The 14,932-nt window shown below is 36.9% G+C and overlaps 1 protein-coding gene across 2 annotated transcripts in view; it reads right to left on the bottom strand.

Moving 5' to 3' along the window:
* Positions 1–14,932, bottom strand: part of BLTP3B (bridge-like lipid transfer protein family member 3B) — a 112,577-nt gene that overhangs the window by 85,011 nt on the left and 12,634 nt on the right. Inside the window, exon 2 of one of the 2 annotated variants that reach the window (XM_078449566.2) lies at positions 14,408–14,538. The exons of the other annotated variant lie outside the window; for it this stretch is intronic. The gene's annotated coding sequence lies outside the window, so the exon portion shown is untranslated. The remainder of the gene's footprint in view (positions 1–14,407; positions 14,539–14,932) is intronic. 2 annotated transcript variants of the gene reach the window in all.

Below are 14,932 nucleotides of genomic sequence, written 5' to 3' on the forward strand. Positions count from 1 at the left end.
ATAAAAAAGAAAATGGACTAGTTAACTTAATGAAATACAAGGAAATAAGAATTTTTAAGGGGCACCTGACTGGCTCAGTTGGTTAAGCATCCAACTCTTGGTTTCAACTTAGGTCATGACCTCACGGTGGTAAGACTGAGCCCCATGTCAGGTTCTACACCAATCGTGGAGCCTGCTTGGGATTTTCTCTCTGTCCCTTCCTGGCTTATACATGTGCATGCTCTCTCTCAAAATAAACATTATTTTTTTTAAAAGAATTTTTAAGGGGCTCCTGGGTGGCTCAGTCGGTTAAGCGTCTGACTTCAGCTCAGGTTATGATCTCATGGTTTGGGAGGCTCTGTGCTGACAGCTCGGAAGCCTGGAGCCTGCTTCAGATTCTGTCTCCCTCTCTGCCCCTCCCATGCTCATGCTCTCTCTCTCAATAATAAATAAACGTTAAAAAAATAAAAATTAAAAAAAAAAAAGACTTTTTAAGATATTTGAGTCACAGCTTTTTGAAAAGCATACTACTCATAATCTGAAGATATGGGCAGTTTTAAGCCAAGTTAAAAAAAAAAACAAAACTGAGTAGATCCATAAGCAGCCGTCATACTATCAAAGAATATCAAATAATTTTAGAATTTTAGCACCTGAAAAGTTCCTCTAATCCAACATCGTCATTTTACAGTATGAAATGTGAAGCCCAGAAGGGTTTAAGTCAACTGCTAAGGTCACATCAAGGCAGAGCCAAGACTATAATCAAATTTGTATAATTTTAATTTAAAAGGAATTTCAAGATCAATCATCATTTCATTATCATACTGATCAATTTTCAATTCAACAATATTTAATGAACATTTCCTAGGCATTGTAGGAGTATATGGCAATTCTTACCTTCAAGTTTTCAATGTCAATTTGAGGCCTATTAAATATTTCAGTCATAAGTGCTATTTTCTTTAAAGAAACCTCTGGCATTAATAGAAGGATCAAGTTATGCTCATAATAAATTCTCTCTCTTTTTTTTTTTAAGTATTCTCAATTTACAGAGTTTGTTTGGCTTGGTTATTTTTATAATACACATATAAAGGAAATCAACCAATCTTGTCTAGCCAATTTTTTCACATTTAAAGAATTGAACACTTTTAAAGAATGGAAAGGTTGCAAAGTTGGCAGCCTGTGAGCTATGTTTTACCCACAAGTACATTTTGTCTGTCTGCATAGTGTTTTAAAAAACCTAAATGTGTGCTTAACATTTACAATTAGCACACCTTGTATTAAAATCTGGGTTTCCTAATTTCGTTGAAACACTGGAAGATCTGACACAACGAGACATGCATCCTTCATGGCAAAAACTGACCAATGATTAGACTCTTGGATACCTTAGACAAACAAGACATAATTACAACTTTCAAAAACCTCACAGTTATTAGAGATAAGCACATAAGCAAGTCATGGCAGTCCTTACAGTTTTACTATGTGCCAAACACTGTGTGACAGATATTACACTAAAAATGAAAATAGGGGCACCTGGGTGGCTCAGTCAGTTAAGCGTCCGACTTCAGCTCAGGTCACGATCTCACGGCTAGTGAGTTCGAACCCCGCGTCGGGCTCTGTGCTGACAGCCCAGAGCCTGGAGCCTGCTTTGGATTCTGTGACTCCCTCTCTCTCTCTCTGCCCCTCCTCTGCTCATGCTCTGTCTCTCTGTGTCTCTCAAAAAATAAATACATGTTAAAAAAAATTGTTTAAAAAAATGAAAATAGAATAAGATGGAGGTACCAAAGAAGTGATAATCATTTGTCAAAAATACTGTTTTGGGAAGGCTTCATGGAGAAGAAAGAACTTGAGCTGTGTTTTTTAAGAGTAATGTTTCTTCCAGGTGAACAGGAGAGAAGAGGACATTTTAGGAACAGCCAACTGCCATGTTCACAGTTATAGGATCACATAAGTAGGCATGGTTGAAATACAAGGCATCATGCAGTTTGTGAAGAAATAGTATGCCTTTGAAAGATGGACTGAAGGCCAGATCAAGAAGGACTCTTGTATCGGATGCTGAGGAATGTGAGTTTCATCCTATACATCAGTATTGTTCTCACAGTGCTCCTAAGGAGATTACTCATGATTCAACATAGCTGTGAGAACAAATAAAAAGGGAAAAGGTATAATAGCTGATTGCCCTAGTTACTGATTCAACTAAATTACTAAAAGATAATTTATGAGCATAGCCTGATCCTTGTTCTGTTAACAGAACAAGTGGAGCCCTACTTTGCCTACCTTATGCAGTTGTTCTATTTTAAAATTTCTTTGAACAAAAAAATTCTGTTATAAACAAATTTATTTTTTAAAAAGCTTGAACATGAGCCATTAAAAATATTTTACCAATCTTTACCCAATACACTACATTAACAAAACAAAGGATAAAAATCATATGATCATCTAAATAGATGCAGAAAAAGCATGTGACAAAATTCAACATCTATTTATGATAAAAACCCTCAACAAAGTGGTTATAGAAGAAATCTACCCCTCAACATAATACAGGCCCTATGACAAATCCACAGCTAACATCATACTGAAAAGTGAAAAGCTGAAGGAATTTCCTCTAAGACAATGATGCCCACTCTCACCACTTTTATTCAACATAGTATTCAAAGTCCTAGCCACAGTAGTTAGTTAAGAAGAATTGGAAAGGAAGAAATAAAATTGTCAATTTGTAGATGACATAATACAATATATAGAAAACCCTACAGGGGCGCCTGGGTGGCTCAGTCGGTTGAGCGTCCGACTTCAGCTCAGGTCACGATCTCACGGTATGTGAGTTCGAGCCCCGCGTCGGGCTCTGGGCCGATGGCTCAGAGCCTGGAGCCTGCTTCCGATTCTGTGTCTCCCTCTCTCTCTGCCCCTCCCCTGTTCATGCTCTCTCTCTGTCTCAAAAATAAATAAACGTTAAAAAAAAATTAAAAAAAAAAAAAAAAGAAAACCCTACAGATTCCACAAAAAAAAAAAAAACCTACTAATACAAACTAATAAATGAAAATTAACATACAGAAATAGGTTGCACTAATAATGAACTATCAGAAAGAAATTAAGAAAACAATCCCATTTACAACTGCACCAAAAAGAATAAAATATCTAGGAATAAATTTTATTAGGGAATGAAAGACCTACATTCTGTAAAACATTGATGAAAGAAATTGAAGACAGCAAAAATAAATGGAAAGATATTCTGTGCTCATGGAATTGAAGAATTAATAGTGTTTAAATGTCCGTATTACCCAAAGCAATCTATAGATTCAACGCAATCCCCATCAAAACACCAATGGAATTTTTCACAGAACTAAAACAAAGAATCCCAAAACTTGCATGGATCCACGAAAAGACCCTGAACAGCCAAAACAATCTTGAGAAAAAACAAAGCTAGAGATTATCACACTTCCTGATTTCAAATACTACAAAGCTGCAGTAATCAAAACAGTATAGTACTGGCATAAAAACGCAGACACATATATCAGTGAAACAGAAAAGAGAGCTCAGAAATAAACCCACACATACATGTTCAATCTATCTATAACAAAGAAAGCAAGAATATACAATGGGGAAAAATAGTCTCTTCAATAAATGGTATTGGGAAAATTGGACAGCCATATGCAAAAAAATTAAACTGGACCACAAAAACAAACTCAAAATGAATTAAGGATTTGAATGTGAGGCCAGAAACCATGAAATCCCTAGGGGGGAAAAGAAAACAGATGATAAGCCTTTTAACATTGGTCTGACTCATATTTTTTTGAACCAGTCTTCTCAGGCAAGGGCAACAAAAGGTAAAATGAATATATGGCATCATATCAAGCTACCAGCTTTTGCACAGCAGAAGAAACCCTAAACAAAATAAAAAACAACCTAACTGAATGGAAGAAGACATTTACAAATTATACATCTGATAAGGGATTAATATCCAAAATATACAATGAACTTACACAACTTAATACATACATTTAAAAAAAAACCTACTTAAAAATGAGGAAAGGATCTGAATATTCTCCTAAGGAAGACATACAAATGGCCAACAGACACATGAAAAGATGCTCAACATCAATAATCATCAGGGAAATACAAAGCAAAAGCACAAGGAGATATCACTTCATACCAGTCAGAATGGCTATTATCAAAAAATAACAGGTGTTGGCAAGGATGTGAAGAAAAGGGAACCTTCATACACTGTTGGTAGGTATGTAAAGTGGTGCAGCCACTATGTAAAACAATATGGAGGCACCTCAAAAAATTAAAATTAGAGCTACCACACAATCCATCAATTAAATTTCTAGGTATTTATCCAAGAAAACCAACAACCACCAATTCAAAGAGATATATGCACATCTATGTTCACTGTAGCATTAGCCAAGGGAAGGAAGCAATCTAACTGTCCATCAATAGATGAATGGATAAACAAGATGTGGTGTATATATACACAATGGAATATTACTCAGCCATAAAAAAGAATGAAATCTTGACATTTAAAACATGGATAGACCTAGAGGGTTTTATGTTACAAGAAGTCAAAGACAAATACCATAGGACTTGACTTATATGTAGAATCTAAAAAGCAAAGCAAATGAACAAACAAAAAAGAAAGAGACTCACAGATGTAGGAAGCAAGCTACCAGACTGGAGAGGGGGTTGGGGGCTGGGCAAAATAGGTGAAGGATTTTAAGAGGTACATATTTCCAGTTACAACATAAGTAAGCCATGGGGATGTAATGCACACCATAAGTACTATAGCCAACAATATTGTAACAATTTTGTATGGTGATAGATGATGACTTATTGTGGGATCGTTTTAAAATGAACCGTATAAAATTTCACTATGATGTACACCTAAAATTAATGGAATATTGTGTCAATTATATTTCAATTAAAAAAATGAGAGACTTTGAGGAGAAAGTTAAGATTGTGGAGGAGTAGGGTGACCCTAAGCTTGCCTCCTACCTTGAACACAGCTAGATAAATATCAAATCATTCTGAATACCCAAGAAATCAATCAGAGGTCTTAGAGAACAAAGTTGCAAGTCTACAAGCAGAAAAAATGACCCATGGAAGGTAGGCGTTGCAGAGAGTTGATTTGGGGGAGAAAAGTGCCACAGCCGCAGCAGAGGAGACAGCCCAGATCGCAGAGAGAGGAGTGAGAGAGAATAAGAGAGAAAAAGAAAATAAAAATAAAAATAAAAAAGTGAAAACATGTACAGGGACCTGCACACGAAAACTGTTCCCCAAAACCATTGACTGGGAAAAAGGGGAGGGTTTAAATACTACCAATTTTTATAAACAGTCGAGAGCAGAGTATGAAGTTTGAGAAGTTAGTGCTGTTGCCAGGGTCACGCCTAACACTGCTTGGGGGAAAGAGGGTGGAGCCCTAGAAGCTGGCTAGGCAGTCTCAGGATCTCCTGAGTGCAGGAGAAGCAGCGGTTCCCCTGCTTAGAGTGCATTTGGTAGAGGTGATATAGCCTCTCTGCACTCAAAGGACCCTGCTGGCACCATCAAGCTACCCCATTCACTGGCATGGGAACAAAGACACAGGTTGAGAGCAGCAAACCCTGGCACTGGCTGTGTTTTACAACTTACCATGAAATCCAAACACTGTGCTGTGGCACAACTGTTTTCTGGGATAAGCCAGCACAGGATACAGCGCCGCAAGACCCTCCCCCAAAGGATCAGCGTGGGTCTGTTCCACTGGATTCACTGAAGTGTAGTTTTGAAACCCAGCCTCACAGGAGATAAAACACAGGAGTGCTGACAGGTGGAGAGCTCAGACAAAAGGTGAGGGCAGAAATCTGATGGAAGCCGGGGACACAGGGGGGCAATAATTTGTTCATCTTTGAAGGCTTCCTAGGGAGTGCTAGGCATGGGCTTCCTTATCTAAAGATGGGAGAGTGGGGCAAAGCAATATTTACCCCTCGTCAACCAGCAGTGGTGGGCCTCAGTGAGACAAAAACAGCACCACCAAATGAAGACCAGAACCACTTACACCAAGCTCTGCCCACCTGCATCCTGCAGACGCCATCTCCACTTGGGCAAGTGCACCAGAGAATCAGAGCAGCAGGCCCCTTCCCTCAGATGACCAGCACAAGCCTCTCAGAGGCACCAAGCCTACTGATCAGAGTGCTGCAAAGCGTCAGCTCTTGGGGAAACTGGATCTAACTTCTTTTGAGTTTGTTTTATTTTTGTTTTTTGTTTTGTATACAGAAAGAGTAATTTTAATTTTAATTACTTTAAATTTTATTATCCTTTTTGGGTTTTTTTTCCTATCAAGCTTCTCTTAACAAGAAGACCAAAACACATCCAGGATCTACTTCCTTTATTCTTTTTTAATTTTTAAATTTATTTTATTTTTTATTTTATTTTTTTGACCTCCAAAATAACAAGATGGCGAATTCACCACAAAAGAAAGAACAGGAAGAAATGGCAGCCAGAGATGTAATCAGTAGAAATGTAAGTAAGATGTCTGAACTAGAATAAAACAACAATTATAAGGATTCTAGCTGGGCTTGGAAAAAAACATAGGAGACACTAGAGAATCCCTTACTGCAAACATAAAAAAACTAAAATCTAGTCAATTAAAAATGTTATAACTGAGATGCAAACTCGAATAGATGCCACAAGAACAAAGACGGATGAAGCAGAGGAGTAAATCAGTGATAAAGATAAAACTATGGAAAATAATGAAGCTGGAAATACGAGAGAAACAAAGGTAATAGATTACAAAGGTGAATTTAGAGAACTCAGCAACTTATAAAACATAATTAATATTTGCATCATAAGAGTCCCAGAAAATGAAGAGAGAGAGAAAAAGGGGCAGAAGGTTTATTTGAACAAATTATAGCTGAAAACATCCATAATCTGGGGAAAGACAAAGACATCAAAATCCAAGAAGCACAAAGAACTCCCATTAAATTCAATAAAAGCCAGCCAAGGCCAAGGCATATCATAGTCAAATTCATACAATACAGAGAAGGAAGAAATCCTGACAGCAGCAAGGGAAAAATAAGTCCTTCACCTACAAACGAAGACAGATCAGGTCAGTAGATCTGTCCACAGAAACTCAGCAGGCCAGAAGAGAAAGGCAGGATATATTCAACTGCTGAATGGGAATAATATGCAGCCAAGAATACCTTATCCAACAAGGCATAGAAATCAGAATAGAAAGAGAGATAAAGAGTTTCCCAGACAAACAACAAAAAAAACCTAAAAGAGTTCATGACCACTAAACCAGCCCTGCAAGAAATATTAAGGGAAACTTTAAGGGGGACACTTTGAGTTGGGGGGAAAAAAGACCAAAAGGAACAAAGATTAGAAAGGAACAGAGAACATCACCAGAACCAACTTTGCAGGTAACACAATAGCACTAAATTCATATCTTTAAATTATCACTCTGAATGTAAATGGGCTAAATGCTCCAATCAAAAAACACAGGGTGTCAGAATGGATTAAAAAAAAAACAAAAAACAAAAAACAAGATCCATCTATACGCTGCCTACAAAACTCATTTATTTTTTTAATGTTTATTTATTTTTGAGAGAGAGAAAGACAGAGTGCAAGTGGGGGAGGGACAAAGAGAGAAGGAGATAGAATCTGAAGCAGGCTCCAGGCTCCGAGCTGTCAGCATAGAGCCCAACGAGGGGCTCAAACTCATGGACTGAGAGATCATGGCCTGAGGTGAAGTCAGATGCTTAACCGACTGAGCCACCCAGGTGCCCCTACAAAACTCATTTTGGATCCAAAAACACCTGCAGATGGAAAGTGAGGGATGAAGAACCATCTATCATGATAATGGACATCAAAAGAAATCTGGAATAGCCATCTTATATCAGAAAAATGAGATTTTAAACCAATGATTATAACAAGAGATGAAGAAGGGCATTACATCATAAATAAGGGGTCTATCCATCAAGAAGATCTAATGATTGTAAATATTTATGCCCCCAACTTGGAAGTACCCAAATATATAAATCAATTAATAACAAACATAAACTAACTCATTGTTAATAATACAATAATAGTAAGGGACTTTAATACCCCACTTACAGAAATGGACAGATCATCTAAGCAGAAAATCAACAAGGAAGCAATGGCTCTGAATGACACATTGGACTAGATGGACTTAACAGATATATTCAGAACATTTCATCCTAAAGCAGCAGAATATACATTCTTCTCAAATGCACATGGACCATTATCCAGAATATATCACATACTGTGTCACAAATCAGGTCTCAACACATACAAAAAGATTGAGCTCATACCGTACATATTTTCAGACCACAACACTATGAAACTTGAACTCAAGCACAAGAAAAAATTTGGAAAGACCATAAATACATGGAGATTAAAGAACATACTACTAAAGAATGAGCGGATTAACCAGGAAATTAAAAAAGAAATATAAAATAGATGGAAGCATATGAAAATGAAAACAAGATGGTCCAAAACCTTTGGGATGCAGCAAAGGCTGCTTCCCCCTAAGAGGAAAGTATATTGCAATATAGGCAAGAAAAGTCTCAAATACACAAACTGACCTTACACCTAAAGGAGCTAGAAAAGGAAAGCAAATAAAGCATAAAGCTAGCAGAAGGGGAATAATAAAGATTAGAGCAGAAATAAATGATATAAAAACAAACAAACAAAAACAGTATAAGAGATCAACAAAACTAAGAGCTGGTTCTTCAAAAGAGTTAATAAAATTGGTAAACCCCTAGCCAGACTTATCAAAAAACAAAAGAGAAAGGACCCAAATAATTAAAACCATGAATGAAAGGGGAGATAACAACCAATACCACAGAAATATAGTTATTATAAGAGAACACTATGAAAAGTTATATGCCAACAAACTGGACAATCTGGAAGAAATGGACAAATTCCTAGACACTTAAACACTACCAAACTGAAACAGGAAGAAATAAAAACTTTGAACAGATAACCAGCGAAGAAACTGAGTCAATATTCAAAAATCTCCCAACAAACAAAAACCCTGGGACCGATGGCTTCCCAGGGGAATTTTGCCAGACATTTAAAGAAGAGTTAATACCTATTCTTCTCAAACTGTTCCAAAAAATAGAAATGGAAGGAAAACGTCCAAACTCATTCTACGAGATCAGCATCACCTTGATTCCAAAATCGGACAAAGAACCAACTAAAACAGAGAATTACAGGCCAATATCCCTGATGAACATGGATGCAAAAATTCTCAACAAGATACTAGCAAATCAAATTCAAAAGTACATTAAAAGTATTCACCAAAATCAAGTGGAATTTATTCCTGGGCTGCAGAGCTGGTTCAATATCTGCAAATCAATCAACTGATACACCACATTAATAAAAGAAAGGATAAGAACCATTGATCCTGTCAATAGATGGATAAAAAGATTCTGACAAAATACAGCATCCATTCTTGACAAAAACCGTCAACAAAGTAGGGATAGATGGAACATACCTCAACATCATAAAGGCCACATATGAAAGAGCCACAGCTAATATTCTCAATGGGGAAAAACTGAGAGCCTTTCCTCTATGGTCAAAAACAAGACGAGGATGTCCACTCTCACCATTACTATTTATTATAGTACTGGAAGTCTTAGCCTCAGCAATCAGACAACTAAAAGAAATAAAAGGTATCCACAATGGCAAGGAAGAAGTCAAACTTTCACCATTTGCAGATAAAATGATACTCTATATGGAAAACTCAAAAAAATTGCTAGAATACATGAATTCAGCAAAGTCACAGGATATAAAATCAATGTACAGAAATCAGTTATATTTCTGTACACCAATAACAAAGCAGCAGAAAAAGAAATCAAGGAATTGATCACACTTGGAATTGCACCAAAAACAATAAGATACCCTGCAATAAACCTAACCAAAAAGGTGAAAGACCTATTACCTAAAAACTACAGAACACTCAGGAAAGAAATTAAAGAGGACACTAAGAAATGGAAAAACATTCCATGCTTATGAATTGGAAGAACAAACATTATTAAAATGTCTATACTACCCCCAAACAATCTACACATTTAATGCAATCCCTATCAAAATACCACCAGCAGTTTTCACAGAGCCAGAACAATCCTAAAATTTGTGTAGAACCAAAAGACCCTGAATAGCCAAAATGATCCTGAAAAAGAAAACAAAACTGGAGGCTTCATGATTCCAGATTTCAAGCTATATTACAAAGCTGTAGTAATCAACACAGTATGGTACTGCCACAGAAACAGACACACAGATCAATGGAACAGAACAGAAAACCCAGAAATGGACCCACGACTAACTATATGGTCAACTATTCTTCAACAAAGCAGGAAAGAATATCCAATGAAAAACAGTCTCTTCAACAAATGTTGTTGGGAAAACTGGACAGTGACATGCAGACAAATGAAACTGGACCACTTTCTTACACCATACACAAAAATAATTCAAGGGGCACCTGGGTGGCTCAGTGGGTTAAGCATCCAACTTCCGCTCAGGTCATGATCTCACAGTTCATGAGTTCGAATCCCATGTCAGGCTCTGTGCAGACAGCTCAGAGCCTGGAGCCTGATTCAGATTCTGTGTCTCCCTCTCTCTCTGCCCCTCCCCACTCATGTTCTCTCTCTCTCTCAAAAATAAACATTAAAAAATTTTTTTTAATAAAATAAAATAAATTCAAAATGGATTGAAGACCTAAATGTGAGCCAGGAAACCAATAAATCCTATAGAACACAGGCAGCAACCTCTTTGACATTGGCCACAGAAACTTCTTACTAGACAAGTGGACAGAGGCAAAGGAAACAAAAGCAAAAATAAACTATTGGGACTTCATCAAGATAAAAAGTTTCTGCACAGTGAAGGAAACAATCAACAAAACTAAAAGGCAGCCTGCAGAATGGAAGAACGTATTTGCAAATGACATAGCTGATAAAGGTTAGTATCCAAAATCTATAAAAACTTCAAACTAAAAACCCAAAAAAACCCAAATAATCCAGGGACAAATGGGCAGAAGACATGAATAGACACTTTCTAAAGAAAACATTGAAAAGATGCTCAACTTCACTCATTATCAGGGAAATACAAATCAAAATCACAATGAGATACCACCTCACACCTGCCAGAATTGTTAACATTAACAGTACAAGAAACAACAGGTATTGGTAAGGATGTGGAAAAAGGGGAACCCTCTTGCACTGTTGGTAGGAATGCAAACTGGTGTAGCCACTCTGGAAAACAGTATGAACATTCCTCAAAAAGCTAAAATAGAACTACACTATGACACAGCAATTACACTACTAGGTATTTACCAAAAAGATACAAAAATACAGATTTGAAGGGGTACGTGCCCCTTAATGTTTACAGCAGCATTAATAACAACAGCCAGATAATGGCAAGAGCCCAAATGTCCATCAACTGCTGAATGGATAAAGAAGGCATGGTGTGTGTGTGTGCGTGTGTATAATAGAACATTAGTCATCAAAAAGAATGAAATCTTGGGGCACATTGGTGGTTCAGTCGGTGGAGGGTCTGACTCTTGATTTTGGCTCAGGTCATGACCTCCCAGTTTGTAAGATCATGATCCAAGTCAGGCTCTGCACTGATAATACAGAGATTGCTTGGGATTGTCTCTCTCCCAGCCACCTCTCTGCCCCTCCCCCCTTCAAATAAATAAATAAACATTAAAAAAAAAAAAAGAATGAAATCTTGCCATTTCCAAGGATAGGAATGGAGCTAGAGTGTACTACTATGCAAAGCAAAATAAGTCAATCAGAGAAAGACAAATACCATATGATTTCACTCATATGTGGAATTTAAGAAACAAAGCAGATGAACATATGGGAAGGGGGAATAAAAGAAAAAAAGAGAGGGTAACAAACCATAAGAGACTCTTAAGAATTGAGAATAAACTGAGGGTTGATGGAGACAAGCAGGTGAGGGATGGGCTAGATGGGTGATGGGTATTAAGGAGGGCACATGTTGTGATGAGCACTGGGTGTTATATATAAGTAATGAATCAGTGAATTCGACTCCTGAAACCAATATTGCACTGTATATTAACCAACTAGAATTCAAATAAATATTTTTTAAAAATTTAACAAGAAATTAAATAATAAAATTAGTGTTTTGGAAAGATATGTCTAGTAACATTGCCAAGTATGGAATAAAGAAGTATTAGACCAGAAGTATTACTCTTATTTACAAGAGTAATGCAAGAAATGCTGAGTTAAATCTGGGTCATAACAAAAGAGACATTCGAGTCTTACTGGTATCTACTTTGTGCCAATTAGTCTACTATGTACTAGATTCAGGATACAGAAGATAAATCTATGAGTTATTTAAATAAAAAGGCATCATAAATGATTAAAATGAGAATATAAAGAGAAAAAAGGAATTAAGTTTGGTAGGTGACTTGAATAAACAATGTGGTGTAAATCGTAACACCTCATCTTCAATAAGCTAAGCACAAATCAGGGCAAAAAAAGTATGTTAAAGAAGTGTAATCTAAGAAAAGCAAAGGGGGTGTGTGAGTGGCTCAGTTAGTTAAGCTTCTGACTCTTGACTTCAGCTCAAGTCACGATCTCAAGATTTATGAGTTGGAGGACGCCTGAGTCGCTCAGTCAGTTAAGCATCCGACTTTGGCTCTGGTTATCATCTCACAGTTCGTGAGCTTAAGCCCTGCATTGGGCTCTATGCTGACAGCTCAGAGCCTGGAGACTGCTTCATATTCTGTGTCTCCCTCTCTCTCTGCCCCTCCCTGGCTTGTGCTCTGTCTCTCTCTCAAAAATAAATAAACATTAAAAAAAAAAAAAAGATTCATGAGTTCAAGTCCAATGTTGGGCTCTGCACTGACAGCGTAGAGCCTTCTTGGGATTCTCTCTCTACCTCTGCCCTTCCTCTGCTCTTGCAGGCTCTCTCTCTCAAAATAAATAAACTTAAAAAAAATCATTATTAAAAAAAGCAAAGGACTACAGCTATGACTATACTTCAGCAACAAAGGTCCTAGGGGATTTACTAGAACTATATACAAAATCAGAACCATCTTTGAATGCCTTTATAAACAATATCCTTAACTATCAATATCCTAGAGATAATCACAAAGGTTTCCGTAACAGTCTATTTAAGGTTAAAGCTTGACATCTTTCCCTTGGCAATTTTGGTTTAGATCCAGATACCTATATGATAGCATAGAATCAAGGTAAACAAGAATATTAGAAAACAATATTTAATTGATCATATCCATACAATTGCCAACATATGGCCAGTAAATTTATCAAATATCACATTACTCCTAGGTAACTAGGTAATTCTGCTTATGGTTAATCTTTTTTTTAAGGATTTTTTTAATGTTTATTTACTTTTAAGAGAGAGAAGGGAGAACGAGTGGGGGAGGGGCAGAGAGAGAGACACAGAATCTGAAGCAGGCTCCAGGCTCTGAGCTGTCAGTACAAAGCCTGATGTAGGGCTCAAACTTGTGACCAGGAGATCATGGCTTGAGCCGAAGTTGGACACAACCGACTGAGCCACTCAGGAGCCCCAAGGATTTTTTGTTTATTTTTAAGTAATCTCTACACCTACCGTGGGGCTCAAACTCACAACCCTGAGATCAAGAATCACGTGTTCCACTGACTGAGCCAGCCAGGAGCCTCAATCATGGTTAATCTCTAATTACTAATTTCTTACTAGACTTTTAGAATAGGTTCAAATTATTTCTGTGGATAAATTTCCCAGGCACTAAAAGTGTTCAATGATATGTTTCTAGATTTTTCATTGAGTCCAACTTGAAAGAAATTCAGTGCCATTTCCATGTATCTGGTTTTACAACATACTTTCCCTGATAATAAATTTTTAAAACGGGTAGGTGAGAAGGGAAGGAATAAATGGGGTGACAAGCCCTTACATTCCTCAGAAATGAATTCTATTTTCACTGCTATTCCTGAGACTTACTTAAACCTGTTTGATAAAGATTACAATTAACATTAAGTACACAAAATAAACTCTTAAGTTCTTCAATAAGAAAAGTGGTGAAAACATTCTCTTTATCAAAAGAGCCTTCATACCTCATTAATTACATTAGACTATGAAATCTCACCCATGAAAGACTACATCAAATGCTAATTACTATTTCCAAATAGCTAACTATAAGTTATAAAACTTTCTTTTAACAACAGAAAGATTTGGCTATAACTCTAAATGCATTGCTAAACCTCATGTATTAGAAAAGACATTCTAAGAGAGGAATTGCATGAGCCTGCAGCTACACGGGGCGGGCGGGGGGGGGGGGGGGGGGGGGAATCAGTATGACTAATACAGTAAGAATTAGAAAATACTCTCAAAGTATCTTTATGTGGGGCATAATAAGCGCTTGCATTTATAAAAAGAAAAAGAAACCCAAAATGATGGGGAATAGAGGTATTACCTGAGGGCAGGAAATTCAGACAAAAGGTCCCTATTCCTGGTGAAAGCAAGTAGTCAGTTGCCAGGGTTTCTTAGATTCCTTGATTAGGAAATTCACAGCACACCAATCTCCACCACAGCCAGCAGGGATCGCTGTAGGGAATGGGTACACAGGGGACATAGGAGGGAGCAAGTTTAAGGGAAGGAAGAGGAAAGGAATGATATGATAAAAATATTTAGCTGTGATGCACTTTTAAAAAATACAGTTGTATTTCACACTGGAATAATACTACTGCTTAAATTCTAAAATAAATTAACCATTTATGATTTCCTTCATTCTCTCTACCACTGGTATTACTACTACTCTAATAAATATTTTTAAATTTTTTTATATTAAAAATATTAACAAAAATGAGATAGCTCTATTGTACAAAAGTTATACAAGACTGAACTGTATAATTAAACATCAAATGAAACCAATTAGAACAAGCACTCTAAAAGACAAGCGATTTACAAATTTATCCAAATTAGTTTAACTGCCAAAAAA

This window comes from Panthera onca, chromosome B4, assembly GCF_046562875.1.
Source record: "Panthera onca isolate mPanOnc1 chromosome B4, mPanOnc1 haplotype 2, whole genome shotgun sequence".
Taxonomy (NCBI): domain Eukaryota; kingdom Metazoa; phylum Chordata; class Mammalia; order Carnivora; family Felidae; genus Panthera; species Panthera onca.